This window comes from Zea mays, chromosome 3 (assembly GCF_902167145.1).
Source record: "Zea mays cultivar B73 chromosome 3, Zm-B73-REFERENCE-NAM-5.0, whole genome shotgun sequence".
NCBI lineage: Eukaryota > Viridiplantae > Streptophyta > Magnoliopsida > Poales > Poaceae > Zea > Zea mays.
The window spans coordinates 170,158,085-170,171,770 of NC_050098.1; the positions used below are offsets into that span (position 1 = coordinate 170,158,085).

The 13,686-nt window shown below is 49.4% G+C and overlaps 1 pseudogene; it reads right to left on the reverse strand.

Annotated features, from left to right (window-relative positions):
* Nucleotides 1–310: 310 nt before the first annotated feature.
* LOC103652343 (tryptophan--tRNA ligase, chloroplastic/mitochondrial-like) lies at nucleotides 311–1,328 on the reverse strand (annotated as a pseudogene).
* Nucleotides 1,329–13,686: the final 12,358 nt, after the last annotated feature.

A 13,686-nucleotide genomic window follows, 5' to 3' on the forward strand; every position in this document is an offset into this window, starting at 1 on the left:
GCAAATGATCAATTAAAGCTTCTGAAAGAGTAGTCATAAATGTACCCCAGTTCATGTGTTGGCACCCCCTAACAACTTCCTGAAAAATAATATTAGTAAAAAATACCAATCTAAGGGTTAGTTTGAGAACGCCGTTGTCTCAAGAGATTCCGATTTTCGTGAGAGAAAATGAACTAATTTCTTTTGTGAAAATGAAAATCATTTGAAAAAAATAAGGTTTCCAAACTAGCCATAACTAACAAATATACCTATAACTTTGCTTCGTATGTAGGCTGAGTAGGTGTACTACAACATGCAAAAAATAGATACCTTAGTCTTCCGTGATATTCTGGTATATTGAGAGAAGATTTCTGCATTCCGGCCTCTCTGGGTTGTCGAACTCCATGCTGAAATATATGAGTTCAGTGAAATAAGTTTCCATACCAATGAAAGGAAAGGTAGAGAGAGCGGAGAAGAGAGGAAGAGATAAACTCCCAGGAATGAGTCGGTTTTACAGCGTTTGATCTTGTTTGCGATTACCTACCAAAAAGCAGACAACTATATAAGAAGAATATTTCCAATCACAAAAATATATAAATATATTGTCAAGTTTAAAAAATACATAGGCATATTTGAATGCACTAGAGCTAATAGTTAGTGGCTAAAATTAGTTGAGACATCTAAACACCCTAGCTAATAATATAACTGTTAGCTATTTTTATAAATTAGTTAATAGTTAGTTAGCTATTTATTAGCTAGCTAATTTCACTAACAATTTTTAGCCAACTAACTATTAGTTTAGTGTATTCAAACACCACCTTAGACCCATACATCTTTTGGGTCAAGAAGGTTAATACGAGACTAAACTGAAGGAGCAGACTTGGACATCTATGACCAAAACAAAAGAGAAGTTAGCATAGTACATGCATAGAGCACATTAATCAAGTAAGTAGAAAAATAATAATGAACGAGCTCAGAACAAAATTCAATAATTCAATGCGTATCTAAACCGGTATTTTGTTGATCATCTTGGAGAGACCATCAATTAGGGACATAACAAGAGCCCCTGCTGTAGGAATAAGGGCTTCAGGAACCTAAACAATCAAACCAGAAGGTACTCTAACCTAAGTTTAGCATAGATAACTTAAAAGGATGTGAAATTGTGTATGTGCATGAAATTTTGCACACCTTAAATAGCAAATCACCTCTCTTGCCAAGAAAAAAATATAAATGAATTGTCATGAAAAAGCAAACTACTAGTGGAACTGCAAAAAACAGGACAAAAGATTTGTCTCACCCTCCCAATTTCTTCCACCATAAGGATCATTTACACGCTCAGCTATTTCAAGGAAATTTACCAATAATTTTTAGTTGTTTATATTTATCAATAAAATTGTTGCTGCTAAGAGCAGATGAGCTGCAAGGAAACAGAACCTATGTGGCTGCAGCTAGCTCTGAAGGCAATAGAGGTGGTTGATCCCGAATTTTTTGTTTTTTAGCCCCTTTTGTGACACAAATTTACGTTTGGACCCCCAGAAATTTTATTTGCACGTTTAGACCCGATGCTCGGCGCCATAGGCTGTGGCGCCGAGATAACACAGCTCGGCGCCACAACCTATGGCGTCGAGCTATGTGACGTGGCAGTCCGCGTGGCACCTAGCTCGGCGCCACAGATCTTGGCGCCGAGCTAGGAAATAACCGCAAGCCACCTTTCTCTCTGCGTTTCTTCTCTGTTCTTTTCACTTCTACCCGCCGCCGCCGTTCCCGAGCGGAAATCGCCGCCGCCCGCTGTTCTTAGCTCCGGCCACCCCGCCCGCCCAGCTCCGGCGACGACGCTTGGCTTCCGGCGGGCCGCCGAGCTCGCCTGCCCCGCCCGCCGACCTCGCCAGGGCCGGCCGCCGCGCACACGGCACCGGCCGCTCGCCACCGCGCCCGCTCGCCACCGGCTGGCCACCGCGCCCGCTCCGGCCCCGGCAGCTCCCGCCCCGGCAGCTCTCGCCCCGGCCGCCGCGCGCCCCCGGCCCGCCCACTGCCGCCCGGTAATTTTTTTTTAATTTCTTAGTTAGTAAACTGTTAGCTATTGTTAGTGTTTAGTAATTAGTTAGCTATCCACTTATTTATTGTTTAGTAAATAGTTAGATATTTTGTTGTTAGTGTTTATTAAAATAGTTAGCTAGTTTCTTGCTTAGCATATTGTTAGTGTTTAGTAAATTCTTAGTGATTATATAGTTAGCATTTTGTTTAGCGCATTGATATTACATGTTTTCTGTGTTGGCAACCATCGTGTTGTCGTTTATTCGCAGGTTCTATAAACATCACTTTACAGGGGAGGTGCTGCCAAATTTTTTATTGACAATAGTTTTTTTGTACGTAGGTGTTCGTCTGACTTGACCTTCTCCACCGTTAGCTGGACTCGTACGCGATCTCAGGTATACATTGTTTTCGTACATTATTTATAGATTATGTAATTTCGTTTGATGTGTTCATTTAATATTTACTATATAGTTATTAGTTAATATATATTTATTACTTAGTAAGTTTGTAGGCTTAAGTATATAGCCATTATTGAGTTAGTAATCCATTTTTGCAATAGATGGACAACCTAGTAACACTATACCATGGAGGAAGGGTGGAGATAGATGCTTATGGGAATGTTACTTTTGATGGTATGAAGATCGTGACCATGTTGTTCGATGAAAGACCATCTTTTGATAAGCTTTTGGCTTGAGCTTGTGAGGAGATTAGTTGCGACATAACTGTAACATCCCAAAATCCTAACCTAGGGTTGAAACCCTAATCTACCCCTTTCCCTCCATTTCATCCTTTAATTCCAAGAACCCCCCCTTAGATTTTCTTTCATCATTTGCATACACCTTGTTTGATCACAAGCACCTCACTTAGATTTTATTTTTTTCAGCACCTAAGATTATCTATTAATTGTTCAAAAGAAAAGGATAAAAAAATGGATAAAGGAAATGGAAAATAAAAAGGAAAAGAGAAAAACCCTCCTCCCTTCCCTGCTGGGCCGTTTCCCGGCCCAAACCCGCAGCCCCACCTCCCCGCACGCCCGCGCTCCCTCTCCCCTCGGCCCAATTTCGGCCTGCTCCCGCGCGCGCCAGCCCGCCCTATGCTCTCCCTCCCTCTCACTGGCAAAGCGTCCCCACCCGTCAGCTGCCCCTTCTCTCGGGCGCTCACTCCCACTGGCAGTGTGGCCCCGCTTGTCAGCTGTTTCGTCGTCCTCCCGCCGTCCCTTCACCGCAGTCACCTCCGGACATCGCCTCCGTCCTCTCCTCCGTCTTCTCGCCGCACAGGGAAGTTTGGCACCGCTCCGTCCTCCCCTCCCCTTGACCAGCGTCCTCGCCGGTACCGCCCCGCCGTGGTGTCCCCTCGGCGGCGCTGTGCGGCATTTATGGGCGGACTGTGAAGCTCACCGGAGCCGAGAAGCTCCACCGCCCCCCTTCCCTCGCGCGCCTATAAAAGGCTCGCCCCGAGCTCCTTCTTCCCCGCACCAGCCTCGGCCATCCCTCTCCTCCCTCGTCCGGGCGCAATTCGCGGAGCGCCACCGTCTTCTCCCTCTCCGGTGAGTTTCCCCCTCTTCTCTCTCCCTCTCCGTTGGTCCCGCGAGCGATTAAGGTAGCTCACTAGTTTCCTCGCATTGCCGCAAGTTCAGCACACCACTCTTTCGCCCCAATCCCTCGCCCAGAGGCCACCGGCGGCGATCCCCGCCGCGGAGCTCCGCCACCTCCCCGCAGACAGCCCCCTCCCAACCCCCTCTAACCAAATTGAGCCTACCATTGGAATCGCCAGCCCCTGCCCGTGCTAGGACACCTCCCCGTGGGTCAAAAACCGGGCCACCGGCGGCCGGCTTTTCCCCCCGGCCACTCGGCCGGTTCGCCACGCCGTCTGGCCGCAACGCCGTTTTCTCCCTCCGCTCTCGCTGGCGAGTGGGCCCGCAGCGACGCCGTCACCCTCGTGCACCGCGCCGTCTCCCCCTCGCTCATGGGCCGCCGCTGGGTCGTAAGCGCTCCCCCGCGCGCGCTCGCGCCTGGGGTGGGCCAAAAACCTTGTCCCCAGCCCAGGAAAGGAGAAATCTCTTTTCTTTTTTTCTTTTCCACCCTTTTTCCCATTTAAATAGTGTTCTCAATATTTTATGCACCAAAAATTATCAAAAAGGATTTCCAAGGTCACATACAATAATGATGTTAGAAAATGACACACTATAATTTGTAAACCACTATTGATGTATTGTTTTATTGCCTGTTTCCTAGAAGAAGCGGGGACCGCAGATCCGAAACCCGTAGCCCCGGAAGAAGGGTCGGAGCCCGAACTTCCGGAAGTAGATCTTCTGTGCCAGGAGAGCTTCAACGAAGGCAAGTCCATCCTTCCCTTGATGCATAAATTACCTATTCTCTCTACCACTGCCTAGGCCGGGAATTATGGGGGAATATTGCATGGTGAGTAAGAGATGGCCAACATTAACATATACATTCTAGATACGAAATATGGATTGGGAAGGAGGGCAATGGGTTTCTCCAAATAAAACCTCTTTTTGAAAGATTATGCGATGAAGGGTACTCACCCTCATCACCTTGGGAGTGGGATGATCAGGGACTCCCTGGTTTAGGGGAGGGCCTAAGGTGTTGACTCAGCTGGTTTAGGCGTGAGCAGAAGGATTGTCCCCTCATATAAGGACCGGTTTGTCATCTTCACTACCTGTACTCTTTAATAGTACAACCACTCGAGACTGTGTGGGCAGTCACTCAATCCGAACTCGTGCGGTCCAACCCCAGGGTTAAGAAGGCTGGGGAGCACCGGGAGGATAAGGAGGGGGAAAGTTTTGTCCGGTTTGGACATGGTGGTGGCCTGACTCCTTCCGGATAACCGTTAAGGTTAGGACATACGAGTAAGGAAAGAGATCCGGCATTCGGGTCTCGCGACGGTGAGATCGCAGAAACCGGGCTAGTGGGTAAAGTGTACCCCTCTGCGCAGAGTTGAAACCTATTCGAATAGTCCGTGTCCACTGGTATGGACGAGTCTGGTATGGTATGGCAATTAGAGCTTTTTCTATGAGTTTCATGAAAAGGGGAATGTGTGAATAAATAGGTGTTGAGAAAGAAACTAAGGCCACGGGAGCGGGAAGCTCAGTGGTGGTTGAGTTTTTGGTTACTTTTAAGACTATGGGAAAACCTTCAAGTAACTGCCTTTCTCTAAGAAAATGATGAGTGACCACAACTCCACCAAATTGAGCATGTATATTATAGGTCTCTTTCTCTCTACGGGAGCGGGGTGGACTTGCGGAATACCTAGTGTATTCACCCAGATTTATCTATGTTTTTCAGCAGCCGAAGACTTCTTTTCTGCTATGCTTGATTGAGAGGGTTGTGTCTGCACCCAGTTCTGCCTGTGGCTTGGGCTAGTATATTTTCCTACTGCGCTTCTTAATTTGGCTCTCTCGAGCTTGTACCTCGGTATTGTAATAACCTTTATATAAACTCTGTACTATTTGAAGTAAGAAATGTGTTTACTAGCCTCCTGGGACTAGTATTTGTATCACATTTGAGTCCCAAAGGATCGGGACGCTTCAGGTGGTATCAGAGCCATAGGACTGGCCGTAGGACGCAGCCCTGACCTTAAAACTTGCCCTAAAAAGAAAATACCTCTTACCCCAAGAAAAGTTTTCTCTTCTCCTCCCCGATTTTAACAAGACCCTTCTTTTCCTATTCCAGATGGAAGACTCTCTGGCCATTAGGACATCCTACTACTCAGAGGTGGAAGGGTTCCCGCATCTCTTGCGAAGTTGTGCGCTTCGCATGGGAATCCGCAAAAAGCCGGAATACGTCTGGACGGAGCATATCGAAGGCGGAATAGAGAAATGCTCTATGACAGTCTACCTGGGAGAAAGCCGAAACTATCCAAACCATCCTTCCTTCCAAGTCACTTTTATCGGATACCGTTTCCCAGATACTTGCCAAAATGTTGCCCGAAAAGCCCTCCGACAACTGTGTCAGAACTACAACAAAGTGATCTTTGAAACCCCCCTTCGCTACTTTCCACCCAGCAACAAGAATACCCCCACCTGGAGGAAAAGACTTCAGGCCCTATCAGGAGGAGATCCTATTGAGAATGATCCCACCATTGTCTACATGGCCGGATACCTTCACACCCTTGATAACCAATATGATGACCTCGCCCTCCACTGCACCTCCCTAACCTCCCGGGTGGAAAGCCTGGAGCAAAAAGTCAGGGAACTTTTAGAAGAAAAGGTGTCCCTTCAAGAGAGCCTCTCAATAGCCGAAGGCGAAGAGACTAATACCCGTGAAGCTTACCGCACCCTAAAAATGGACTATGACAAGAAACTGAAGAAGCTCGCCCCCGCAAGAAAAATCCGCAAGAAGACCAAAAGCCAAGGATGTCAGACTGAGCAGAAGGAAGAAAACCCTCCAAGGAACCCGTCCGACACCGAGGAGATGTCCCTAGCCAGCCTTGATGACCTTCTCAAGGAATTTGGGGACACTTTAGAGAAGGAGTTCGGGAGTACCCTAGATAGCACTCGTGTGTGATGAACTTGTGATAGCAGGGTGCTGTGTTATGTAATGGCTTGATGTAATGAATAAAATAACTAGTTAAAAATGGCATGTGCATAATAGTGACTCTTTTCCCATGGCAGATGGCTTCGGATAAAACCACGCCTACCGCCTCCGGGATTGGAGCAAGACTTCCTCTAGGAGCTGAAGGAGAGGCTGGCGGAGAAGGGGGTGAGACCCACCTCCCCGCACCTCCGGAACTACCACTAGACCTAGCCCAAGTTCTAGCCAATCAAACCCGACTCATTGAAGTCCTCACTCGAAGTCTGGAAAACCAGCGCCCAGGCGGTGGAAGGCCACAGGACAAGATGGGAGAATTTTTGAGACTCAAGCCTCCCACGTTCGCGGGGTCCAGCAATCCCCTCGATGCAGATGACTGGCTTCGCACGATCAAGAGGAAGTTGGAAGCCATCGCTTGTCCCGAAAATCAGCGTGTTCAACTGGCAGCTCATCAGCTTTCAGGAATGGCTTTAGCATGGTGGGACACTTTCAGTGAAGCCGTCAGAGATGCTACCTGGGCAGAATTCGAAGCAGCTTTCCGTGAGCACCACGTACCCCAGGGGATAGTTCAACTCAAGGAGGATGAATTCCGGGAGTTAACTCAAGGCGGAAGGACAGTCAGTGAGTATGTGCACAAGTCCACAGAGCTGGCCCGCTACGCGCCTGAGGATGTCAGCACCGAGGCCAGAAAAATGGCCCGTTTTCTGAGAGGATTAAGACCCGAGCTTAAGACCATCCTCGCCAGCCAAGACTTCCACAACTTCTCTCACCTCTCCAACAAAGCTATCCAAGTGGAAGGGGCAAAAGAGGAAGAAAAAGGGCACATCAAGAGGAAATTCCAAGTTCTCCGAGCTCAACAGCAAGAACGTCACCAGAGAGCTCGACCCTTTGGGCTTCCACCCAGGGGACCAAGCTTCAATAAACCATCTGGACCCACTCCATCACGCTACAGTCAGTAGAGTCAGAGCTCCCTTCAGGCACCCTCTGTTGCAAGCAATCAGCCGCCAGCAAACGCCTGTTGGCACTGCGGAGACCCCAGTCACTTCAAGAACAACTGCCCTCAGTTGAAGGCACCCGGACCAACCTACTCCAACTCGGTGACTGGCCCCAAGATTCCATCGGCACCTACCTCCAAGGCACTTCCTTCAAACAGCCAGCAGAGCAGGACTCAGTATCAGGGCAGAGCCCGAGTCAACCACGTCGACGCTCAAGAAGCCCAGCAAGCCCCGGGAGTAGTGCTCGGTGAGTTCCTTGTTGAATTTACTCCCGCTACTGTGCTTTTTGATTCGGGAGCATCCCATTCTTTTATAGCCGCTAAGTTTGTGGAAAAGCATGGCATCCCCTCTGCACCCCTAGCCACCCCCTTGGTCACCCGAACCCCGGGATCAGACCTCCTGTGCAAACTCAGGTGCTCCCAAGTTAGAATTCTCTTAAGTGGGGTAGTGTTCATGGCAGACTTAACCATCTTGCCATCCCAAGGGATTGATGTAATCCTAGGAATGGACTGGCTAGCTAAGCACAAGGGTATCATCAGCTGCGCAAGCAAGACTGTTCTCCTCACAGATCACCAAGGAAAGGCAGTTTCCTGTCAAGCCCAACCGCCCGCAAACGATCCAATGATGTTTAATCTAACATCATAAAGCATGTCTGTAATCGAAGAGTTTGAGGATGTATTTCCGGAAGAGTTGCCCGGGATGCCACCAGAAAGGGGAGTAGAGTTCTATATAGATCTCATTCCCGGCACTACGCCCATCGCAAAGAGACCATACCGCATGGCCCCCACTGAGTTGGCAGAGTTGAAACTTCAGATTTCAGAACTACAGCAAAAAGGGTACATCCGTCCCAGTTCGTCTCCCTAGGGAGCACCCGTTCTTTTTGTTACTAAAAAGGATGGAAGTATGAGAATGTGTATTGATTATCGATCCTTGAACGAAGTTACAATCAAGAATAAGTACCCTCTTCCTTGGATCGATGACCTCTTCGACCAACTGCAAGGGGCCAAATACTTCTCCAAGATAGACCTCAGGTCAGGGTATCACCAACTGAGAATCAAGGAAGCAGACATTCAGAAGACTGCTTTCGTCACCAGATACGGGCAATATGAATTCACAGTGATGCCGTTTGGGCTAACAAACGCACCCGCCTTTTTTATGAACCTCATGAATAAGGTATTTATGGAAGAATTGGACAAATTTGTCGTAGTCTTCATTGACGACATCCTTATTTATTCCAAGAATCGTAAGGACCATGAGCATCACCTCCGAATCGTTCTCGGAAGACTCAGAGCACATCAACTCTATGCTAAGCTTAGCAAGTGTGAGTTCTGGTTAGAGAAGATAGCTTTCCTGGGGCATATCTTGACTGCAGAAGGGATAGAGGTGGACCCATCCAAGGTAGAAGCTGTTTCAAATTGGAAGCAACCATCCAACGTCAGTGAAGTACGAAGCTTTCTGGGAATGGCAGGGTATTACCACCGCTTTATCAAGGGATTCTCCAGCATAGCAAAACCTATGACCGAACTCCTCAAAAAAGACAATAAGTTTGTGTGGACTCCCTAATGTGAGGAAAGTTTCCAAATCATCAAGGAGAAGCTTACAACCGCACCAGTATTGACTCTGCCAGATATACACCAGGATTTTGTCATCTTCTGTGATGCTTCCAAGCAAGGCTTAGGGTGTGTCTTGATGCAAAATGATAAAGTCATTGCTTATGCATCCCGCTTACTCAAGCCACACGAGCAGAACTACCCTACCCACGATCTGGAATTGGCAGCCATAGTACACGCCCTAAAAATATGGAGGCATTATCTGATCGGGAACAAATGCCACATCTTCACTGATCACAAGAGTCTGAAGTACATCTTCACGCAGCCGGACCTCAACCTCCGTCAAAGAAGATGGCTTGAATTGATCAAGGATTATGATCTCGAAATCCACTACCACCCCGGGAAGGCCAACGTGGTAGCAGACGCCCTCAGCCGAAAACCTTTCGGGATTAAAGGAACCAACTTTCTGGAAGATTGGAAGAAGGAGTCAACTCAGCTGAATGCATGTCTGGGAGACAACGGTAGCCTGGAAGTCAAGCCAAATCTAGAAGATCTCATATGCAAGGCTCAACGCCTGGACGCAGAGACAGCCAGACTTAAGGAAAGAGCTCGCAAGGAGCAACTTCTGGACCTTAGGGCAGATGAGCAAGGAGCCCTCTGGTTCAAGAACCGCCTGTGTGTGCCAGTGGGAGAGGCACGAGAAACCCTGTTCAATGAAGCCCACAACTCAGCTTACTCCATCCACCCAGGAACCACCAAGATGTACCTAGACCTTAAAGCCAGATACTGGTGGAAAGGGATGAAGAAGGAAATAGCACAGTATGTGGCTCGATGTGACACCTGTCAGCGAACAAAGGCCGAACATCAGAAGCCTGCAGGCCTACTTCAACCCCTCCCAATACCCGAATGGAAGTGGGAAGAAATAGGCATGGATTTCATAACCGGACTGCCCAGATCACGGAAAGGAAATGATTCCATATGGGTAATAATCGATCGTCTTACCAAGGTGGCCCACTTCATTCCAGTAAAGACCACTTTTGGAGGAGCCGCCCTTGCCCGAATATACCTTAAAGAGATAGTCAGACTCCATGGCATTCCCCGGAAGATAGTATCAGATAGAGGAACGCAGTTCACTTCAAAATTTTGGAAGGGCCTCCAGCAAGCAATGGGCACCAAGCTGGATTTCAGCACCACTTATCATCCCCAGTCAGATGGTCAAACAGAAAGAGTCAACAAGGTCCTCGAAGATTTACTCAGAGCCTGCGTGTTAACTTTCGACAGGGATTGGGAGTCTAGTTTGCCGTACGCCGAATTCTCGTACAACAACAGCCATCGGGCCAGCATCAAAATGTCACCATTCGAAGCACTGTATGGGAGAAAATGCCAGACTCCCCTAATGTGGTCCAATGTGGGGGAAAGGACGCTAGAAGGACCCGACTTTGTTAAAGAAGCCGAAGAGAAAGTCGCTTTAATCCGCAGGAGGCTACTTGAAGCTCAGAGTCGACAGAAGAGTTACGCAGACAATAGACGAAGGGAACTCAGATTTGAGGAAGGAGATTTCGTTTATCTCAAGGTCTCCCCGATGCGTGGTGTCAAAATGTTCCAGATGAAAGGAAAACTGGCACCACGTTTCATCGGTCCCTACCCCGTCATTTCCCGAATAGGGCCCGCAGCATACCGTCTTGAGCTACCAGAATCCATGTCAGATATTCACAATGTGTTCCATGTGTCTCAACTCCGCAAATGCCTAAAGGTACCAGAAACCCGCATCGAGGCATATGCAATTCAGATTCAGAAGGATCTCCAGTACCGGGAAAAGCCAGTGAAGATTCTTGACTCAGCAGTCAGAAAGACCCGCAACTCAGAAGTGAAACTCTATAAGGTTCAGTGGAGCAGAGATGGAGAAGAGGAAGCCACCTGGGAAAGTGAGGACTCTCTGAGGAAGGAATACCCTTACCTTTTCTCGAGCCCCGTCTAAATCTCGAGGGCGAGATTCCTTTAAGTGGAGTAGGTTTGTAACATCCCAAAATCCTAACCTAGGGTTGAAACCCTAATCTACCCCTTTCCCTCCATTTCATCCTTTAATTCCAAGAACCCCCCCTTAGATTTTCTTTCATCATTTGCATACACCTTGTTTGATCACAAGCACCTCACTTAGATTTTATTTTTTTCAGCACCTAAGATTATCTATTAATTGTTCAAAAGAAAAGGATAAAAAAATGGATAAAGGAAATGGAAAATAAAAAGGAAAAGAGAAAAACCCTCCTCCCTTCCCTGCTGGGCCGTTTCCCGGCCCAAACCCGCAGCCCCACCTCCCCGCACGCCCGCGCTCCCTCTCCCCTCGGCCCAATTTCGGCCTGCTCCCCCGCGCGCGCCAGCCCGCCCTACGCTCTCCCTCCCTCTCACCGGCGAAGCGTCCCCACCCGTCAGCCGCCCCCTCTCTCGCGCGCTCACTCCCACTGGCAGTGTGGCCCCGCTTGTCAGCTGTTTCGTCGTCCTCCCACCGTCCCTTCACCGCAGTCACCTCCGGCCATCGCCTCCGTCCTCTCCTCCGTCTTCTCGCCGCACAGGGAAGTTTGGCACCGCTCCGTCCTCCCCTCCCCTTGACCAGCGTCCTCGCCGGTACCGCCCCGCCGTGGTGTCCCCTCGGCGGCGCTGTGCGGCATTTATGGGCGGACTGTGTAGCTCACCGGAGCCGAGAAGCTCCACCGCCCCCCTTCCCCCGCGCGCCTATAAAAGGCTCGCCCCGAGCTCCTTCTTCCCCGCACCAGCCTCGGCCATCCCTCTCCTCCCTCGTCCGGGCGCAATTCGCGGAGCGCCACCGTCTTCTCCCTCTCCGGTGAGTCCCCCCCTCTTCTATCTCCCTCTCCGTTGGCCCCGCGAGCGATTAAGGTAGCTCACTAGTTTCCTCGCATTGCCGCAAGCTCATCTCACCACTCTTTTGCCCCAATCCCTCGCCCAGAGGCCACCGGCGGCGATCCCCGCCGCAGAGCTCTGCCACCTCCCCGCGGACAACCCCCTCCCAACCCCCTCTAACCAAATTGAGCCTACCATTGGAATCGCCAGCCCCTGCCCGTGCTAGGACACCTCCCCGTGGATCGAAAACCGGGCCACCGGCGGCAAACCGCCGTCGAGCCCACCGGCGGTCGGCTTTTCCCCCGGGCCGCTCGGCCGGTTCGCCACGCCGTCTGGCCGCAACACCGTTTTCTCCCTCCGCTCTCGCTGGCGAGTGGGCCCGCAGCGACGCCGTCACCCTCGCGCACTGCGCCGTCTCCCCCTCGCTCATGGGCCGCCGTTGGGCCGTAAGCGCTCCCGCGCGCGCGCTCGCGCCCGGGGTGGGCCAAAAACCTTGTCCCCAGCCCACGAAAGGAGAAATCTCTTTTTTTCTTTTGCACCCTTTTTCCCATTTAAATAGTGTTCTCAATATTTTATGCACCAAAAATTATCAAAAAGGATTTCCAAGATCACATACAATAATGATGTTAGAAAATGACACACTATAATTTGTAAACCACTATTGATGTATTGTTTTATTGCCTGTTTCCTAGAAGAAGCGGGGACCGCAGATCCGGAACCCGTAGCCTCGGAAGAAGGGCCGGAGCCCGAACTTCCAGAAGTAGATCTTCTGTGCCAGGAGAGTTTCAACGAAGGCAAGTCCATCCTTCCCTTGATGCATAAATTACCTATTCTCTCTACCACTGCCTAGGCCGGGAATTATGGGGGAATATTGCATGGTGAGTAAGAGATGGCCAGCATTAACATATACATTCTGGATACGAAATATGGATTGGGAAGGAGGGCAATGGGTTTCTCCAAATAAAACATCTTTTTGAAAGATTATGCGATGAAGGGTACTCACCCTCATCACCTTGGGAGTGGGATGATCAGGGACTCCCTGGTTTAGGGGAGGGCCTAAGGTGTTGGCTCAGCTGGTTTAGGCGTGAGCAGAAGGATTGTCCCCTCATATAAGGATCGGTTTGTCATCTTCACTACCTGTACTCTTTAATAGTACAACCACTCGAGACTGTGTGGGCAGTCACTCAATCCGAACTTGTGCGGTCCAACCCCAGGGTTAAGAAGGCTGGGGAGCACCAGGAGGATAAGGAGGGGGAAAGTTTTGTCCGGTTTGGACATGGTGGTGGCCTGACTCCTTCCGGATAACCGTTAAGGTTAGGACGTACGAGTAAGGAAAGAGATCCAGCATTCAGGTCTCGCGACGGTGAGATCGCAGAAACCGGGCTAGTGGGTAAAGTGTACCCCTCTGCGCAGAGTTGAAACCTATTCGAATAGTCCGTGTCCACTGGTATGGATGAGTCTGGTATGGTATGGCAATTAGAGCTTTTTCTATGAGTTTCATGAAAAGGGGAATGTGTGAATAAATAGGTGTTGAGAAAGAAACTAAGGCCACGGGAGCGGGAAGCTCAGTGGTGGTTGAGTTTTTGGTTACTTTTAAGACTATGGGAAAACCTTCAAGTAACTGCCTTTCTCTAAGAAAATGATGAGTGACCACAACTCCACCAAATTGAGCATGTATATTATAGGTCTCTTTCTCTCTACGGGAGCGGGGTGGGCTTGCGG